The sequence below is a fragment of the Papio anubis genome, chromosome 15 (assembly GCF_008728515.1).
Source record: "Papio anubis isolate 15944 chromosome 15, Panubis1.0, whole genome shotgun sequence".
Taxonomy (NCBI): Eukaryota; Metazoa; Chordata; class Mammalia; order Primates; family Cercopithecidae; genus Papio; species Papio anubis.
The window spans coordinates 74,216,016-74,234,711 of record NC_044990.1 but is presented as its reverse complement, the minus strand read 5'-3'; the positions used below and the strand labels follow the sequence as shown (position 1 = coordinate 74,234,711).

General features: G+C 40.2%; 1 protein-coding gene across 3 annotated transcripts in view; it reads right to left on the bottom strand.

The window, feature by feature from the left end:
- DNAJC3 (DnaJ heat shock protein family (Hsp40) member C3) overlaps positions 1-18,696 on the bottom strand; it is a 121,910-nt gene that overhangs the window by 47,579 nt on the left and 55,635 nt on the right. The window lies entirely within an intron of this gene.

Below are 18,696 nucleotides of genomic sequence, written 5' to 3'. Positions count from 1 at the left end.
CAGAAGCAGATATGAGAATTGTTATCTTCAATTAAGACAGATATTAATAAAATTTGCAAATATGTGAAACAAACACTACTCAATACTAAAATTTGGCTTTTGTAAACAGTTACTTTTACACAAAAAATATTAACATGTAGTAACTTTTCATTAAGTTATTTTAATTTCTCAAATTTATTTCTAATATAGTAAATACTGAAAAATAAAGCTCTTTGGCAACCTCAATATTTAACACTATAATGAGATCCTAAGGCCAATCCCAAGAACCACCATCCTAGACACACCCTGCACAAGGAAAACGGACATAGAGGATGAGCTCAAATAGTTGTTTAATATATAACTAATGAAGCAGGAAAATGTAAGAATATAGCTCATTGATGTGGTTGGCTGTGTCCCCACCCAAATCTTATCTTGAATTGTAGCTCTCATAATTCCCATGTGTCATGGGAGGGACCCAGTGGGAAGCAACTGAATCACAGGGGTGGGTCCCTCCCCTGCTGTTCTCATGATAGTGAGTAAGTTTCATGAGATCTGATAGTTTTATAACGGGCAGTTCACCTGCACACACTCTCTTGCCTGCTGCCATTTAAGAAGTCCCTTTGCTCTTCCTTCACCTTCCACCATGATTGTAAGCCCTCCCCAGCCATGTGAGATTGTGAGTCCATTAAACCTCTTTCCTTTATAAATCATCCAGTCTTGGGTATGTCTTTATTAGCAGCATGAGAACAGATTAATACAGCTAATGTCTCCTAATTGTAACACACAAAACAGAGACCTTCAAAAACTCCAAAAGACTCTTGTGCCATTTGTAGTTTTTAATCAAACCACTCTGTTTTCTCAAGTCCCATCTCCTCCAAGCTTTCTGGAGTAATCACCTTTCCTCTAAATATTTAAATCACTTTAAGAAACCCTTCAAAACAGAGGTATCCTAAGAAATCATCTTGCCCAATTAACTCTCACATTGTATAAGTGAAAATCCTGAGTCTCACAGACAGTAAACAACTTGCCCAGCATCACACAGTTAATCAAGAGAAAAACTGAAGTACGTCTCCTGACTATGTGGTTCTCAATCTTGTCTTGTTACCTAGAAAGCTCATAAGTCAACTTCTCACAAGTTTCTCTGTATTATTAATCTTGCACATATATGTTTAGGACTTATTTCCAGAAACTAAAGTGTAAACTGCTAAAAAGCAGAATATATGTCTTTTTCCTTCTTTTAAATTAGAGACAGGGTCTCCTGTCACTCTGGCTGGAGTGCAGTAGCATGATCAGAGCTAACTGTAACCTCAGAGACTTGAGTTCAAGTGATCCTCTTGCCTCCACCTCCCAAGTAGCTAGGACTACAGGTGTGTGTCACCATACCCAGTTAACTTTTATTTTCTGTAGAGACATGGCCTCACTATGTTGCCTAGGTTAGTCTCAAGCTGCAATCCTCCCACCTTGGCCTCCCAAAGTGCTGGGATTACAGGTGTGAGCCTCCTCACCTAGCCCCAGAATATATGTCCTAAGTCTATCTTGCATACCTAGAGATGCTTCCTTGCTTTTCTTTTTCAGTTAGTACTAAGAATACTACCCATGAACTCGGTTTCACTATTTCCAGTTTACAGACAAATTGAGTAATTGGGCCAGGTGTGGGGGCTCACGCCTATAATCCCAGCACTTTGGGAGGCCGAGGTGGGTGGATCACTGGAGGCCAGGAGTTTGAGACCAGCCTGGCCAACATGGAGAAACACCATTTCTACTAAAAAATACAAATATTAGCTGGGAGTGGTGGTGCAGGCCTATAATCCCAGCTACTCAGGAGGCTGAGGCAGGAGAACTGCTTGAACCCTGGAGGCAGAGGTTGCAGTAAGCAGAGATCACACCACTGCATTGCAGCCTGGGCAACAGACCAAAACTCCATCTCAAAAAAAAAAAAAATTGAATTATTATATAACTTGCTGTAAGTCTTGCTTAAACTCAAACTAAGGTCTCTATCTCTAAAGCCCATGCTATAGATGATGGAGATCAATCATGATAGCAGAAAACACTTATTGAGAGCGTTCTATGCTCCAGGCACTACTCTAAGCTAAACCTAAAACCTTAAAGGGCAGATCGGATTATCTCCATTTTATACAGGAGGAAACCGTGGGCCTTTTTGTTTTGTTTTGTTTTACTTTGTTTTGAGACAGGGTCTCCCACTGTCACCAGGCTGGAGTGCAGCCATTTATTGAAGAGATTGATGGCGGAGGGGGAAAAATAGGTTGAAGATGGGAAACAGAATTCCACATTGTGCCTGTTACTGAGCTGCCATTTAGGTGTTTGATTGGAGACATCTAAATGTCAAGTAGGCAAACTGACTGCCTGATACTGGATGTGTACATAAGAGAGCTCTGGAAACAGCTATCTGAGTCACAGCATAAAGTGCTATCTTTAAAACCCACAGTTTCGGCTGGGCGCGGTGGCTCAAGCCTGTAATCCCCATGAGGCCGAGGTGGGCGGATGACAACGTCAGGAGATCGAGACCATCCTGGCCAACAAGGTGAAACCCTGGCTCTACTAAAAATACCAAAAAAAAAAAAAAAAAAAAAAAAAAGCTGGGCGTGGTGGTGCACGCCTGTAGTCCTAGCTACTCGGGACGCTGAGGCACGAGAATCCCTTGAACCTGGGAGGCAGAGGTTGCAGTGAACCCTTAGTGTTCAACCCATTGCTACCCCTCCCCCATCAATCTCTTCAATAAATGGCTCTACTTTATTATTTAAGCCATATATCCTAACAGTCATAGTAGATCCCTCTTTTCCTGATATGATAGAGTCTTACTCCATTTTACTGTTGGCATCTTTTAATCCTCATCCCTTCCTCTTTCCCTTTGGCCCACATCTCAGCAAGCTGGTAAGAAAACACATTTGAATCTCTCTCAAAGAGGGATGAATCTGAAAATGGATGGAGTCTTACCCATCAGCCAGTCAGCATGATCACACATACACAAGAATGATCTAGCACACTTCATTTGTGTTACGGGCATTTTTGGTACTTACTACACATACTGAGTTTAAATTCCACTTAAAATCTTCAAGAAATTAATGTATGCAGGAAGGCAATGAATAGAGCAGTATGATGTAACAAAAATGCATACCTAAGTCTCAAATAGTTCTTTCCATAAGCATAAATTTAACACATTAAGTTATAAGATGGCATTATTTAATTGGCAGCATTTATTCTTCTAGTAGCACATAAAATAATTTCTTACAATTGATAGCTCCTTACAGTTGGTGAATTACAGTATGTGATCCAGTATTAAATCTGAATCAATAAAAACCAGAACAGTTATCTGGGTCACAGCATAAAGCACTATCTTTAAATTATAACCAAACTGACTTTATGACTTTAAAGTACTATTCTCCTTTATTCTTGGTTCATAATACTTTGAGTATTCTTTTAAAACTTTGGTTCTTTTTTTTTTTTTTTTTTTTTTTTTTTGGCGATGGAGTCTGACTCTGTCACCCAGGCTGGAGTGCAATAATGCAATCTTGGCTCACTGCAACCTCTGCCTCCTGGGTTCAAGCAATTCTCCTGCCTCAGCCTCCTGAGTAGCTGGAATTACAGGCATGTGCCACCACGCCCAGCTAATTTTTATGTTTTTAGTGGAGACAAGGTTTTGCCGTGTTGGCCAGGCTGGTCTCAAACTCCTGACCTCAGGTGATCTGCCCACCTTGGCATCCCAAAGTGCTGGGATTACAGGCATAAGCCACCTTGCCCAGCCAAAATTTTGGTTATTCTGAGTTAGTTATCCTGAAACAATATAATGGTCCTTTATGCATTAAATAATTAAAGATGAAAAAAAAATGATGACAGTTATTTTGATATATAATAGATTTATGTTAGTTTGAATTGTTTACAACTGATACAGATCCACAGACCAACAATGGAGAGTTTATCAAATGTCTTACCAAAGGTTTATACTTGATTTAAAAATTAAATTGCAACTGGCACCATTATTTACCTAATACATGCTTTCTCACAATCAAAATGCAATTCTAGCTTTGTCAAAATAAAAAATACAGTTATGTGAAATGACTATTTAAATTGATCATTGCTTTTTTGTATTTGGATCTCATGGAACACTGCCTAAATTGAAATATTATCCACGTAAGCCCAAAGCATGAATAGCAAAGATACAGTAAACAATGAAGACCAAGAATAAATGAGTTTAAACTACATTTAGGAAAGTATGTTGGATTTGAGATAAAAGGGAAGAATTCACAGATTACAAATTATTAAACAAAACAAGTTAGTGAGAATCAGGAAGTTTTTATAGAAATAAGACAGTCATATTTCCTCTACCTGTCCCTCTTCCCTAAATGATTTCTCTCTGGGACTATCTCAGGGAATAGCATGGACAATCTGAACGATCCAGAAACCTGGATATCATGATTCCTTTTTTTCTGTCACCCCAGTCAGTGCATCTCCCTGGAGCCGACCTCCTAAATTCCTACCCCACCTACATTAGCCTACTCTTTGACCACTGTAAGGTTACACTTGGATTACTTATTTACTGCAACAGTCTCATTTAGCAGACTCTCTGCTTCTCCCCTTGTCGTCTTCCAATCCATTCTTCAGAGCAATCAGTCGATCATGCTAAGAAAAAAAACTGTTCATAATATTTCCAACATAAACGTTCAATGGCCATAAAGAGCCAATTCCTGGCACTATATAATGTCCTCCTTACAATCAACACCCTCCACTTGCCTGTCAATATTCTCATACTCCAGCCTACTGGACATTTCCTAAATGATAGGTACGTGCTTGCCTCCCATTCTTACATAGGCTCTCACCGTTGCCCTGCGTCCTCCTACCCACCTTGCTTACACTGATGCATCCTTTTAAAATTCAGATTTCAAGCAAGTAACCTCCTTTAGGAATGCCCTTCTTGAATCCAGACCCCTCCTCCCCCAATCACAGTTAAGTTAGGTGACCCTTCCACATGTTCCCAGAGGACTCAATCACGTACTTATCATATATCATATTTGCCTGATTAATTCTTACTCTAGTATCATTTCTTGGAAGGCAGAGACTAGCTTCCTCGCAAAGAACATACACTCAAATGCTCACTGAACTAACAAATGACTGTATGCACTGATTAAGAGTCACTGACAGCTCAAAGACAAATCAAATGATCTAAGATCCAATTTAAGACTAAGACAGCAATTATGAACCTGAGGAGATACTTTTATGCAGACAGCCCTCACCCCAGCTGAGTAATCGGTATACAGTACATAATAAAGAATGAGCTTCTCACTGGAGCCCAGAAAGAAAGAACGCCTATTCAAACTTCTGTTCTATTACATAAAATGTAGCTAAACATATCCACCTGGTTGTATCCAGCACTACGTTAGTAAGATGAAATGCTTAGTACATTTTATAGGTTGGTAAGTGATCATTACACAAAAAGCTCATTTAACCAAGAACATATAAAATAATCAAACTATTATATATCATTTATACTCACAAATCTTCAAAAATTAAAGTATAAAAATTCTGTAATTGGTAAATATGAAATAGTCATAACATAAATTTCATCTTTTCAAACTAGACTCAAAAATCATCCATTATATGGTATCAACAATAAAGATAGGAATTTGTCATCTATTCAACTTCTACACTTCACAATGAGGAAAATGAGGTCCTTAGAAGGCAAGAACTTTCAAGGCCACTTACACAAAATGTATAAAGTATACATTTTACACTTTTTTTGAGAAGGCAATAAAGTTGCACAGTATAATTTTCCTCCAGAAGATAATCCATATTATCAGTTTCTTGCATATCTTTCCAGGGGTATTTTATCCACATTCAAGCAAATATGTATGTTCTTACTTTTATGCAGATGGTAGCAACTATTCTATTCCACACTTTGTAAAACTGTCCATACAGTTGAGACCTGTGCCCATATTCCACAGAAGTAGTCTTCAAAGGATGCATACGGACAAGTACTAATTATAACAGAGGGGAGAACAGCACAGTGCTTCAGAGTGCAGGCCCTGGAATCTAAAATCTACTTGCCAACTGCTGGTGTAGCCTTGAACAAGTTACTAAACTGCTCTAAGCCTCAATTTCCTCTGCTATAAACTGAGACTATGAATACAGCAGTCCTCTGCCCCTAGAGGTAGAATAATCCATGCAAACCACTCAGCAACACACCCAGTATATTGTGAGTGCTGCACAAACCATGGCTGAAGTACAAAGTCCAATCTAAAACTCAAGGTTTCTACCTCTTGTTCCAAAGCTTTTCTTTTTTCTTCAAAGTGTATTGAATACAACTTTACAAGAGTGTCAACCATTCTCCAAAGAGTTTATTGAACTGAGTTTATTCTGAGGGGTGCAGGGGATTTGCAAATCCAGCATATGAGGGCTATAGGGACCACAGGCATATCCAAACAGGTTGAAGCCAGGAGAAGCTTTTAAAGGCAAAAGGGAAAAGCATAGGGAATTTGTTTGGAAACAAAGAGAACATTGGATACAGGGGAGACTGTGTCAGTCAAATGTTCCTGTGCATCCAGCTAGCTATCTTTGTGACGCATGTAGCAAGCTGCAGTCTGAGCTGCAGTGGCCGCTGCAGGTGGGGAATGTCAATGGGGCTCCATGGATGTAGAGATGCAGGGACTGCTGGCAAAAGTTCTTATTACAGGCATATGCGCAGAAGAGCTCTTCAGAACTGCTTTACAGCAGTTCTTATGATAGACATGTGTGTGACAGCTCCCTTCTTAACCTCCTGGCTTTATTTATTTTTTGTTAAGAGTTTAATACAAGTGACTTCATTTTGATTCTGACAACTCTCACAAGGGAAAAGAGCTAGAAACTTTAATTGTCATTCATGTCATATCAATTTAACACATAAAAGTTTTATGTAGTTATCAACATTTAGAATTCTTACATTGCCATTTAATTGACGTTATTATGTATGCCCAAGTTTATAAACCAAACCTTAAATAATTCTTATTAACGAATATTATTCTATTATATAGATACAACATTCTCTAATAGTTTCCACAGCAAACAGAAACTATTAGACACCCCAATAAGTGTCTCTGGGCAAAATGTTTTTCTTTCGTAATACTTAATGCCAGACTGTACCACAAAAGCTCTGCTTATATTTGCAATGTCAACTTATTATATGACTGGAAACATTTCCTTTAAGACCTATCAATATTAGGCTGTAAAATCTGTATTGATTTTTGCTCCACTTAATGGCCAGTGGCCTCTGAATAGTTTTAATACTCATCTCTTCATTTGGAAGACTGGGCACTGTATGCACTGACTGTGAATTTGTATTTCTTGTGTTACCCGCCTGATAATATTCTTTTATCATCTGTCCTGTGGAATCGGAGTTCCGAATGCTTAAAATTTAATCAATTTTTTAGTATGTTAAACAAATTTTTCTCAGCATTCCAACTCCAAGACCCTGTGTCTCCCTCTCTACCAATTTTCAGCAGGACTATACATATTGATCAAAGTACACACATATGAATTTGCCAATTATTAATCTGAATTTTAAGTCCTACAATGAATTTGGACAAACTATTCCAGGTAACCTAAATTTACTTCAAACAAAGCTTAACATAAAACGATTCTGAAATATATGAATCCTGTGCTTGTATTTTTCTCTAAACCAAATCCAATCTAATTATAATTATTCTTACACACATACAAAATTGTTTTAATATAACTTTTAAAAATGACTTGTAGTTTTGAAATTTAACTTGGTCTCCCATCTCAATGCCCATTAAGATTTCTCTCATAGAATTAAGTACAAGTTGAGTACTTTCCTATGAAATAATCACAAAAATATGATTCCATGCAAAAGGTGGAATTTAAAACATACCATTTACAATCACACTAAAAATATAAAATACTTAGGTATACACTTTTTTAAAAAATGTAAAAAACACATACAGTATCTGCATATTAAATTAAAAATTGCTGATGCAAGATATCGAAGGCGACCTCAATAAATGGAGACATCCTTACTATGTTCATGCATTGGAGGACTCAACATAATAAAGGTGTCAATTCTCCCCAAATTAATCTATAAATTTATTACAACTCCTATTCAGATATCTCAAGACTTTTTATAAACACAGACAAGTTTATTCTAAAATGTATATGGAAAGACACCAACCTTAAAATATCTAAAACAATTCTGACAAAGAACAAAGGAGAGAAGAACCACTTTACCCAATATTAAGGATAACTACTATTAAATAAGCAGGAGGCGGCTGGGCGCGGTGGCTCATGTCCGTAATCCCAGAACTTTGGGAGGCCAAGGTGGGTGGATCATTTGAGGTCAGGAGTTCAACACCAGCCTGGCCAACATGACAAAACCCCATTTCCACTAAAAACACAAAAAATTAGCCAGGTGTGGTAGTGGGTGCCTATGATCCCAGTCACTAGGAAGACTGAGACAGGAGAATAGCCTGAACCCAGGAGGCAGAGGCTGCAGTGAGCCAAGATCACGCCACTGCACTCCAGCCTGGGTGAGAGGGCAAGATTCTGTCTCAATCAGTCAATTAATCAATAAGCAGGGGGCCACTGGCCTGAGGCTGTCTCCATACTTTCAGCTTACACTTAATGAACTACAACCTAACTTAAACTGAAAATCTAACTTAAGAAGGTAATAACAGTGGTGTCTCGGCCAATCACAAGCAGCCAAGCTGCCACGAATCACAGGCAGGTAACTGACCAGACCATATCCAAGTAAGGCAAAGGCCTAGATGTAACCAAATGATTTCTGTACCTCACTTCCGTTTTCTGTCTATAAGTACTCACTGCCCACACTGCAGAGCCCAGCTCTCTTTTCTGGTTGTGAGGAGTGATGACTTCATTGATCATTCTTTGCTCAAATAAACTCTGCTAAGTTTAAATTCTCAGAAGTTTTTCTTTTAATACTATCTAGCTATAGTAATCAACAGAGTGCAGGAATGACAAAGGGACAGACACATACACCAAAGGAATGGAATAAATATCCCAGAAATAGTCCAATAAAAGTACAGCCAACTGATTTTTGAATAAGGTGCAAAAGCAATTCAGTGAAAGAAAAAAAGCCTTTTCAAAATATGCTGCTGAAGGAATCTGATACCTTAAGGCAAAACAAATGTATTTCGACCTAAACCTCATACCGTCATACAACAATTAACTCAAATAGACTATGGGCTTAAAAGTAAAACATAAAACCATACAACTTTTAGAAGATATGAGGAAAGTTTTAGATCCTAGGACTTAGTGAATACTTCTTAGACATGACACCAAAAGCACAGTCTACAGAAGTAAAAACAAAAATCAACAAATTGAACTTCATCAAATTTAAAGACTGAGGAATGCATTCAAAAATGGCTGACGAGAGGTATCTGAAAGTCACCTTCTTCACCAGGAAGAAACAAAATAGCAAGTATATCATCTAGGAGAGAACACTGGAGTCCCAACAGAGAAGTGACAGGAAACACCTAAGAAGACGAAGAGGGGAGAAGTGAGGCAGCCTGCTGGGCTGGGATAAGGGCCCAAACAGGCTCCAAATGCAGATAAAGAGTAAGTAAGCGATCCCCAGCAGTCCACATTCCCACTGTGGACTCCTCCAATCCTAGCTGGAGAGCCTCTCAACCCGTGTGGGTCCTGAAAGTGACCTGCTGTGTGGAGATTGCATGATGGCATTGCTCCAAAGGAGATCACACTGGATCCTACACACCTTCCAAGTCCTACGCACCTACAACATGGTGCCCCTGTGAGAATACAGCCCTTACCAGGCAGCATCCGGTCCTGGGGCCCACCCAACAGTTTCTGCATCTCCACATCCATTGTGCCCCACTGAAGTCCCCCACCTGCAGATGTCACTGCAGCTGGCTGCTCCCAGCACAGCCAAGCACAAGCCATTAGCAGCAAGCCTCCCACCCCAGAAGCAGGATTGCTACACATTTTAAAATGTACTGAGCACAGGCTCTCTTGCCAGCAGCTGCCACCTAGGGACAAAGTGTGTGCTCCCCAGCCACCTGCCTACAGCTGCTGCCACTGAAAAAATCCCCGCCTTACCCAGTAGCAGGACTGCAGCACAGCCACTGCTGCCCCCTCCCAAGCACTTCACTGAAAGTCTGGGGATCACCCCTCCCTTACCCACCACAGCCAGCACCTGTACACATCACCGGCTCGGGGGCTGAGGATAGTTCTGCCTGGCATGGTTCACTACCCCTGCCTCTGCCCAAGTGCCCAAGCATCCTATCCTGGGGCCTGGGAATTTATCTGCCCAGTCTATACCCACTGGCGCCTGAGCACTCCTTCCTGGAGCTTGAGGGTGTGCCCACCCAGCCTGCCATACCACCACAGTGGCACACACCAGGACATACCACCTGTGGCCTGGGACTGCCCCACTCAGCACAGTGTAGCCATCGCCAAGACCACCTCAGACCAGCTGCGATCCAAAGGGTTGCCCCACCACTGCTACTGTCATTGCCCAGACCACAACTGCTGCCCAGGGACCCAAGGACCCAAGGACCCGAGGACCCGCCCACCTGTCCAGTAACTGCTGCCATTCCCCGTACCAAAGTAGGCCACCTGGAGGCCCAAGAATTGGTCCAATAATTCTTAGTTGGACCCGCTAACATAAATGCCACTATATGCCACCTTGGAGTACTAAGTTACGCATGTTTGGCCTGCCACTGCCCCCACTGGGGCCCAAGAACTGGCCTATCTGGCATCCCCATCCCCAGCAAAACTACAAAACAGCTTCCAATAACAACTGCACCTTAAGCCACTGAAGAAATCACAGACACCACTGACGCTGATTACAGTCAGACAAATTATATGGATACTATACTACTACATACACCAAGAATCAAAGCCAAAGTGCCCTACCCAACCAAAACCATAAATACATCTTAAGGAGAAAGTACTCTCCTACAAAAGCAAATCCAAAAAATTTGAAGAAATGACAGTTACATTATTAACAGATGAACAAATATCAACATGAGAACTTAAAAATGAAAAAGCAATGAAATATGACACCTCCAAAAGAAAACAATAACTCTCCAGCAACAGATTCCAATGAAAAAGAAATGCGTGAAATGCCAGAAAAGGGATTCAATATGACAGTAAAAAAGTTCAGTGAGATATAAGCCAACAGAGATAGACAATATAAAGAAATTAGAAAAACAATCCAGCATACGAACGAAAAATGCATAAAAGAGATACATATCATTTTAAAAAAGAATCAAACAGAAATACTGGAACTAAAGAATTCACTTAATGAAATTTTAAAATACATTTAAGAGCTTCAACAATAGACTACAGCAAGCAGAACAAACAATTTCAGAACTTGAAGACAGGTCCTTTGAAATAAGCCAATCAGAAAAAAAATAAACAAAAAAGAATGAAAAAGAATAAACAAGCTTATATGACATACAGAACACCATAAAGTAACAAAATATTTGAATTTCTGTTGTCACAGAAGGTGAAGAGAAAACCACAGTAATAAAAAACCTACGTAACAAAACGATAGCTGAAAACATCCCAAGTCTAGCAAAAGATTTAGGCATCGATAGACAGAAAGCTCAGATAACCCACAATAGACACAGTTCAAAAAGGACTTCTGCATGGCACATAATAGTCAAACTGTCAAAAGTCAAAAACAAGGAGAAAGTTCTGAAAACAGAAGATAAAAACATCTAGTCACTTATAAGGGAAACCACACTGGACTAACAGGGGATTATTTCTCAGTAGAAACCTTACTGGCCTGCAGGGAATGGAACGATATACTCAAAGTGCTAAGAGAAAACCGTCAACCAAGAATATTACACCCAGAAAAGTTATCCCTCATAAATGAAGGAGAAAAATAAAGTCTTTCCCAGACTGATTCATTACCACTAGACCAATTCTATAAGAAATGCTTGATGCACTAAAGAAGATGGCGGAATAGGAACAGCTCCAGTCTCCAACTCCCAGCGCGAGCGACACAGAAGACCGGTGATTTCTGCATTTTCAACTGAGGTACTAGGTTCATCTCACTAGGGAGTGCCAGACAATCGGTGCTGGTCAGCTGCTGCAGCCTGACCAGTGAGAGCTGAAGCAGGGCGAGGCATCGCCTCACCTGGGAGGCGCAAGGGGAAAGGGAATCCCTTTTCCTAGCCAGGGGAACTGAGACACACAACACCTGGAAAATCGGGTAACTCCCACCCCAATACTGCACTTTAAGCAAACAGGCACACCAGGAGATTATATCCCACACCTGGCCGGGAGGGTCCCACGCCCACGGAGCCTCCCTCATTGCTAGCACAGCAGTCTGCGATCTCACGGCAAGGCAGCAGCGAGGCTGGGGGACGGGCGCCCACCATTGCTGAGGCTTAAGTAGGTAAACAAAGCCGCTGGGAAGCTCGAACTGGGTGGAGCTCACAGCAGCTCAAGGAAACCTGCCTGTCTCTGTAGACTCCACCTCTGGGGACAGGGCACAGCTAAACAACAACTAAAGCAGCAGAAACCTCTGCAGACACAAACGACTCTGTCTGACAGCTTTGAAGAGAGCAGTGGATCTCCCAACACGGAGGCTGAGATCTGAGAAGGGACAGACTGCCTGCTCAAGTGGGTCCCTGACCCCTGAGTAGCCTAACTGGGAGACATCCCCCACTAGGGGCAGTCTGACACCCCACACCTCACAGGGTGGAGTATACCCCTGAGAGGAAGCCTCCAAAGCAAGAATCAGACAGGTACACTCGCTGTTCAGCAATATTCTATCTTCTGCAGCCTCTGCTGCTGACACCCAGGCAAACAGGGTCTGGAGTGGACCTCAAGCAATCTCCAAAAGACCTACAGCTGAGGGTCCTGACTGTTAGAAGGAAAACTATCAAACAGGAAGGACACCTACACCAAAACCCCATCAGTACGTCACCATCATCATCAAAGACCAGAGGCAGATAAAACCACAAAGATGGGGGAAAAGCAGGGCAGAAAAGCTGGAAATTCAAAAAATAAGAGCGCATATCCCCCGGCAAAGGAGCGCAGCTCATCGCCAGCAACGGATCAAAGCTTGACGGAGAATGACTTTGACGAGATGAGAGAAGAAGGCTTCAGTCCATCAAACTTCTCAGAGCTAAAGGAGGAATTACGTACCCAGTGCAAAGAAACTAAAAATCTTGAAAAAAAAGTGGAAGAATTGATGGCTAGAGTAATTAATGCAGAGAAGGTCATAAACGAAATGAAAGAGATGAAAACCATGACACGAGAAATACGTGACAAATGCACAAGCTTCAGTAACCGACTCGATCAACTGGAAGAAAAAGTATCAGCGATTGAGGATCAAATGAACGAAATGAAGCGAGAAGAGAAACCAAAAGAAAAAAGAAGAAAAAGAAATGAACAAAGCCTGCAAGAAGTATGGGATTATGTAAAAAGACCCAATCTACGTCTGATTGGGGTGCCTGAAAGTGAGGGGGAAAATGGAACCAAGTTGGAAAACACTTCAGGATATCATCCAGGAGAACTTCCCCAACCCAGTAGGGCAGGCCAACATTCAAATCCAGGAAATACAGAGAACGCCACAAAGATACTCCTCGAGAAGAGCAACTCCAAGACACATAATTGCCATATTCACCAAAGTTGAAATGAAGGAAAAAATCTTAAGGGCAGCCAGAGAGAAAGGTCGGGTTACCCACAAAGGGAAGCCCATCAGACTAACAGCAGATCTCTCAGCAGAAACTCTCCAAGCCAGAAGAGAGTGGGGGCCAGTATTCAACATTCTTAAAGAAAAGAATTTTAAACCCAGAATTTCATATCCAGCCAAACTAAGTTTCATAAGTGAAGGAGAAATAAAATCCTTTACAGATTAGCAAATGCTTAGAGATTTTGTCACCACTAGGCCTGCCTTACAAGAGACCCTGAAGGAAGCACTAAACATGGAAAGGAACAACCGGTACCAGCCATTGCAAAAACATGCCAAAATGTAAAGACCATCGAGGCTAGGAAGAAACTGCATCAACTAACGAGCAAAATAACCAGTTAATATCATAATGGCAGGATCAAGGTCACACATAACAATATTAACCTTAAATGTAAATGGACTAAATGCTCCAATTAAAAGACACAGACTGGCAAACTGGATAAAGAATCAAGACCCATCAGTCTGCTGTATTCAGGAGACCCATCTCACATGCAGAGACATACATAGGCTCAAAATAAAGGGATGGAGGAAGATTTACCAAGCAAATGGAGAACAAAAAAAAGCAGGGGTTGCAATACTAGTCTCTGATAAAACAGACTTTAAACCATCAAAGATCAAAAGAGACAAAGAAGGCCATTACATAATGGTAAAGGGATCAATTCAACAGGAAGAGCTAACTATCCTAAATATATATGCACCCAATACAGGAGCACCCAGATTCATAAAGCAAGTCCTTAGAGACTTACAAAGAGACTTAGACTCCCATACAATAATAATGGGAGACTTCAACACTCCACTGTCAACATTAGACAGATCAACGAGACAGAAAGTTAACAAGGATATCCAGGAATTGAACTCATCTCTGCAGCAAGCAGACCTAATAGACATCTATAGAACTCTCCACCCCAAATCAACAGAATATACATTCTTCTCAGCACCACATCACACTTATTCCAAAATTGACCACATAGTTGGAAGTAAAGCACTCCTCAGCAAATGTAAAAGAACAGAAATTATAACAAACTGTCTCTCAGACCACAGTGCAATCAAACTAGAACTCAGGACTAAGAAACTCAATCAAAACCGCTCAACTACATGGAAACTGAACAACCTGCTCCTGAATGACTACTGGGTACATAACGAAATGAAGGCAGAAATAAAGATGTTCTTTGAAACCAATGAGAACAAAGATACAACATACCAGAATCTCTGGGACACATTTAAAGCAGTGTGTAGAGGGAAATTTATAGCACTAAATGCCCACAAGAGAAAGCAGGAAAGATCTAAAATTGACACTCTAACATCGCAATTAAAAGAATTAGAGAAGCAAGAGCAAACACATTCGAAAGCTAGCAGAAGGCTAGAAATAACTAAGATCAGAGCAGAACTGAAGGAGATAGAGACACAAAAAACCCTCCAAAAAATCAATGAATCCAGGAGTTGGTTTTTTGAAAAGATCAACAAAATTGACAGACCACTAGCAAGACTAATAAAGAAGAAAAGAGAGAAGAATCAAATCGACGCAATTAAAAATGATAAAGGGGATATCACCACCGACCCCACAGAAATACAAACTACCATCAGAGAATACTATAAACACCTCTACGCAAATAAACTGGAAAATCTAGAAGAAATGGATAATTTCCTGGACACTTACACTCTTCCAAGACTAAACCAGGAAGAAGTTGAATCCCTGAATAGACCAATAGCAGGCTCTGAAATTGAGGCAACAATTAATAGCCTACCAACCAAAAAAAGTCCAGGACCAGATGGATTCACAGCTGAATTCTACCAGAGGTACAAGGAGGAGTTGGTACCATTCCTTCTGAAACTATTCCAATCAATAGAAAAAGAGGGAATCCTCCCTAACTCATTTTATGAGGCCAACATCATCCTGATACCAAAGCCTGGCAGAGACACAACAAAAAAAGAGAATTTTAGACCAATATCCCTGATGAACATCCATGCAAAAATCCTCAATAAAATACTGGCAAACCGGATTCAGCAGCACATCAAAAAGCTTATCCACCATGATCAAGTGGGCTTCATCCCTGGGATGCAAGGCTGGTTCAACATTCGCAAATCAATAAACATAATCCAGCATATAAACAGAACCAAAGACAAGAACCACATGATTATCTCAATAGATGCAGAAAAGGCTTTTGACAAAATTCAACAGCCCTTCATGCTAAAAACGCTCAATAAATTTGGTATTGATGGAACATACCTCAAAATAATAAGAGCTATTTATGACAAACCCACAGCCAATATCATACTGAATGGGCAAAAACTGGAAAAATTCCCTTTGAAAACTGGCACAAGACAGGGATGCCCTCTCTCACCACTCCTATTCAACATAGTGTTGGAAGTTCTGGCTAGGGCAATTAGGCAAGAGAAAGAAATCAGGGGTATTCAGTTAGGAAAAGAAGAAGTCAAATTGTCCCTGTTTGCAGATGACATGATTGTATATTTAGAAAACCCCATTGTCTCAGCCCAAAATCTCCTTAAGCTGATAAGCAACTTCAGCAAAGTCTCAGGATACAAAATTAATGTGCAAAAATCACAAGCATTCTTATACACCAATAACAGACAAACACAGAGCCAAATCATGAATGAACTTCCATTCACAATTGCTTCAAAGAGAATCAAATACCTAGGAATCCAACTTACAAGGGATGTAAAGGACCTCTTCAAGGAGAACTACAAACCACTGCTCAGTGAAATAAAAGAGGACACAAACAAATGGAAGAACATACCATGCTCATGGATAGGAAGAATCAATATCGTGAAAATGGCCATACTGCCCAAGGTAATTTATAGATTCAATGCCATCCCCATCAAGCTACCAATGAGTTTCTTCACAGAATTGGAAAAAACTGCTTTAAAGTTCATATGGAACCAAAAAAGAGCCTGCATCTCCAAGACAATCCTAAGTCAAAAGAACAAAGCTGGAGGCATCACGCTACCTGACTTCAAACTATACTACAAGGCTACAGTAACCAAAACAGCATGGTACTGGTACCAAAACAGACATATAGACCAATGGAACAGAACAGAGTCCTCAGAAATAATACCACACATCTACAGCCATCTGATCTTTGACAAACCTGACAGAAACAAGAAATGGGGAAAGGATTCCCTATTTAATAAATGGTGCTGGGAAAATTGGCTAGCCATAAGTAGAAAGCTGAAACTGGATCCTTTCCTTACTCCTTATACGAAAATTAATTCAAGATGGATTAGAGACTTAAATGTTAGACCTAATACCATAAAAACCCTAGAGGAAAACCTAGGTAGTACCATTCAGGACATAGGCATGGGCAAAGACTTCATGTCTAAAACACCAAAAGCAACGGCAGCAAAAGCCAAAATTGACAAATGGGATCTAATTAAACTAAAAAGCTTCTGCACAGCAAAAGAAACTACCATCAGAGTGAACAGGCAACCTACAGAATGGGAGAAAATTTTTGCAATCTACTCATCTGACAAAGGGCTAATATCCAGAACCTACAAAGAATTCAAACAAATTTACAAGAAAAAAACAAACAACCGCATCAAAAAGTGGGCAAAGGATATGAACAGACATTTCTCAAAAGAAGACATTCATACAGCCAACAGACACATGAAAAAATGCTCATCATCACTGGCCATCAGAGAAATGCAAATCAAAACCACAATGAGATACCATCTCACACCAGTTAGAATGGCGATCATTAAAAAGTCAGGAAACAACAGGTGCTGGAGAGGATGTGGAGAAATAGGAACACTTTTACACTGTTGGTGGGATTGTGAACTAGTTCAACCATTATGGAAAACAGTATGGCGATTCCTCAAGGATCTAGAACTAGATGTACCATATGACCCAGCCATCCCATTACTGGGTATATACCCAAAGGATTATAAATCATGCTGCTGTAAAGACACATGCACACGTATGTTTATTGCGGCACTATTCACAATAGCAAAGACTTGGAATCAACCCAAACGTCCATCAGTGACAGACTGGACTAAGAAAATGTGGCACATATACACCATGCAATATTATGCAGCCATAAAAAAGGATGAGTTTGTGTCCTTTGTAGGGACATGGATGCAGCTGGAAACCATCATTCTTAGCAAACTATCACAAGAACAGAAAACCAAACACCGCATGTTCTCACTCATAGGTGGGAATTGAACAATGAAATCACTTGGTCTTGGGAAGGGGGACATCACACACCAGGGCCCATCATGGGGAGCGGGGAGGGGGGAGGGATTGCACTGGGAGTTATACCTGATGTTAATGACGAGTTGATGGGTACTGATGAGTTGATGGGTGCAGCACAGCAACATGGCACAAGTATACATATGTAACAAACCTGCACGTTATGCACATGTACCCTAGAACTTAAAGTATAATAATAATAATAAATTAATTAAAAAAAAGAAACATAAAAAATAAATAAAAAATTAAAAATTAAAAAAATTAAAAAAAGAAATGCTTAACGGAATCCTAAACCTAGATGCAAAAGGACAATATCTACTATCATGAAAACACACTGTATAAAACTGACTGGTAGAGCAAACACACAAATGAGAAAGGATTCCAATGTTACCACTACAGAAAACCACCAAACCAAAAAGATAAACAATAAGAGAAAAACAAATGAACAAAGGATATACAAAACATCCAGAAAACAATAAACAATATGACCAGAATGAAATCTCACCTATCAGTAATAACTTTTCAAGGTTAAACAGATTAAATTTTCCCTTAAAAGATTGACTGAATGGGTTTTTAAAAAATGGATCTAACTATATGGTGCTCACAAGAAACTCACTTCACCTGTAAAGATACATGAAGACTGAAAGTAAAGGGACAGAAGACCTTCCATGCAAATGGAAACCTAAAGCAAACCGGAACAGCTATATTTAGATAAAACGTATTTAACGGTTTAAGACAGAACCGTTAAAAGAAAAAAAAAAAAAAAACAGGCCAGGCATGGTGGCTCACACAGGTAATCCCAGCACTTTGCGAGGCCGGGGCA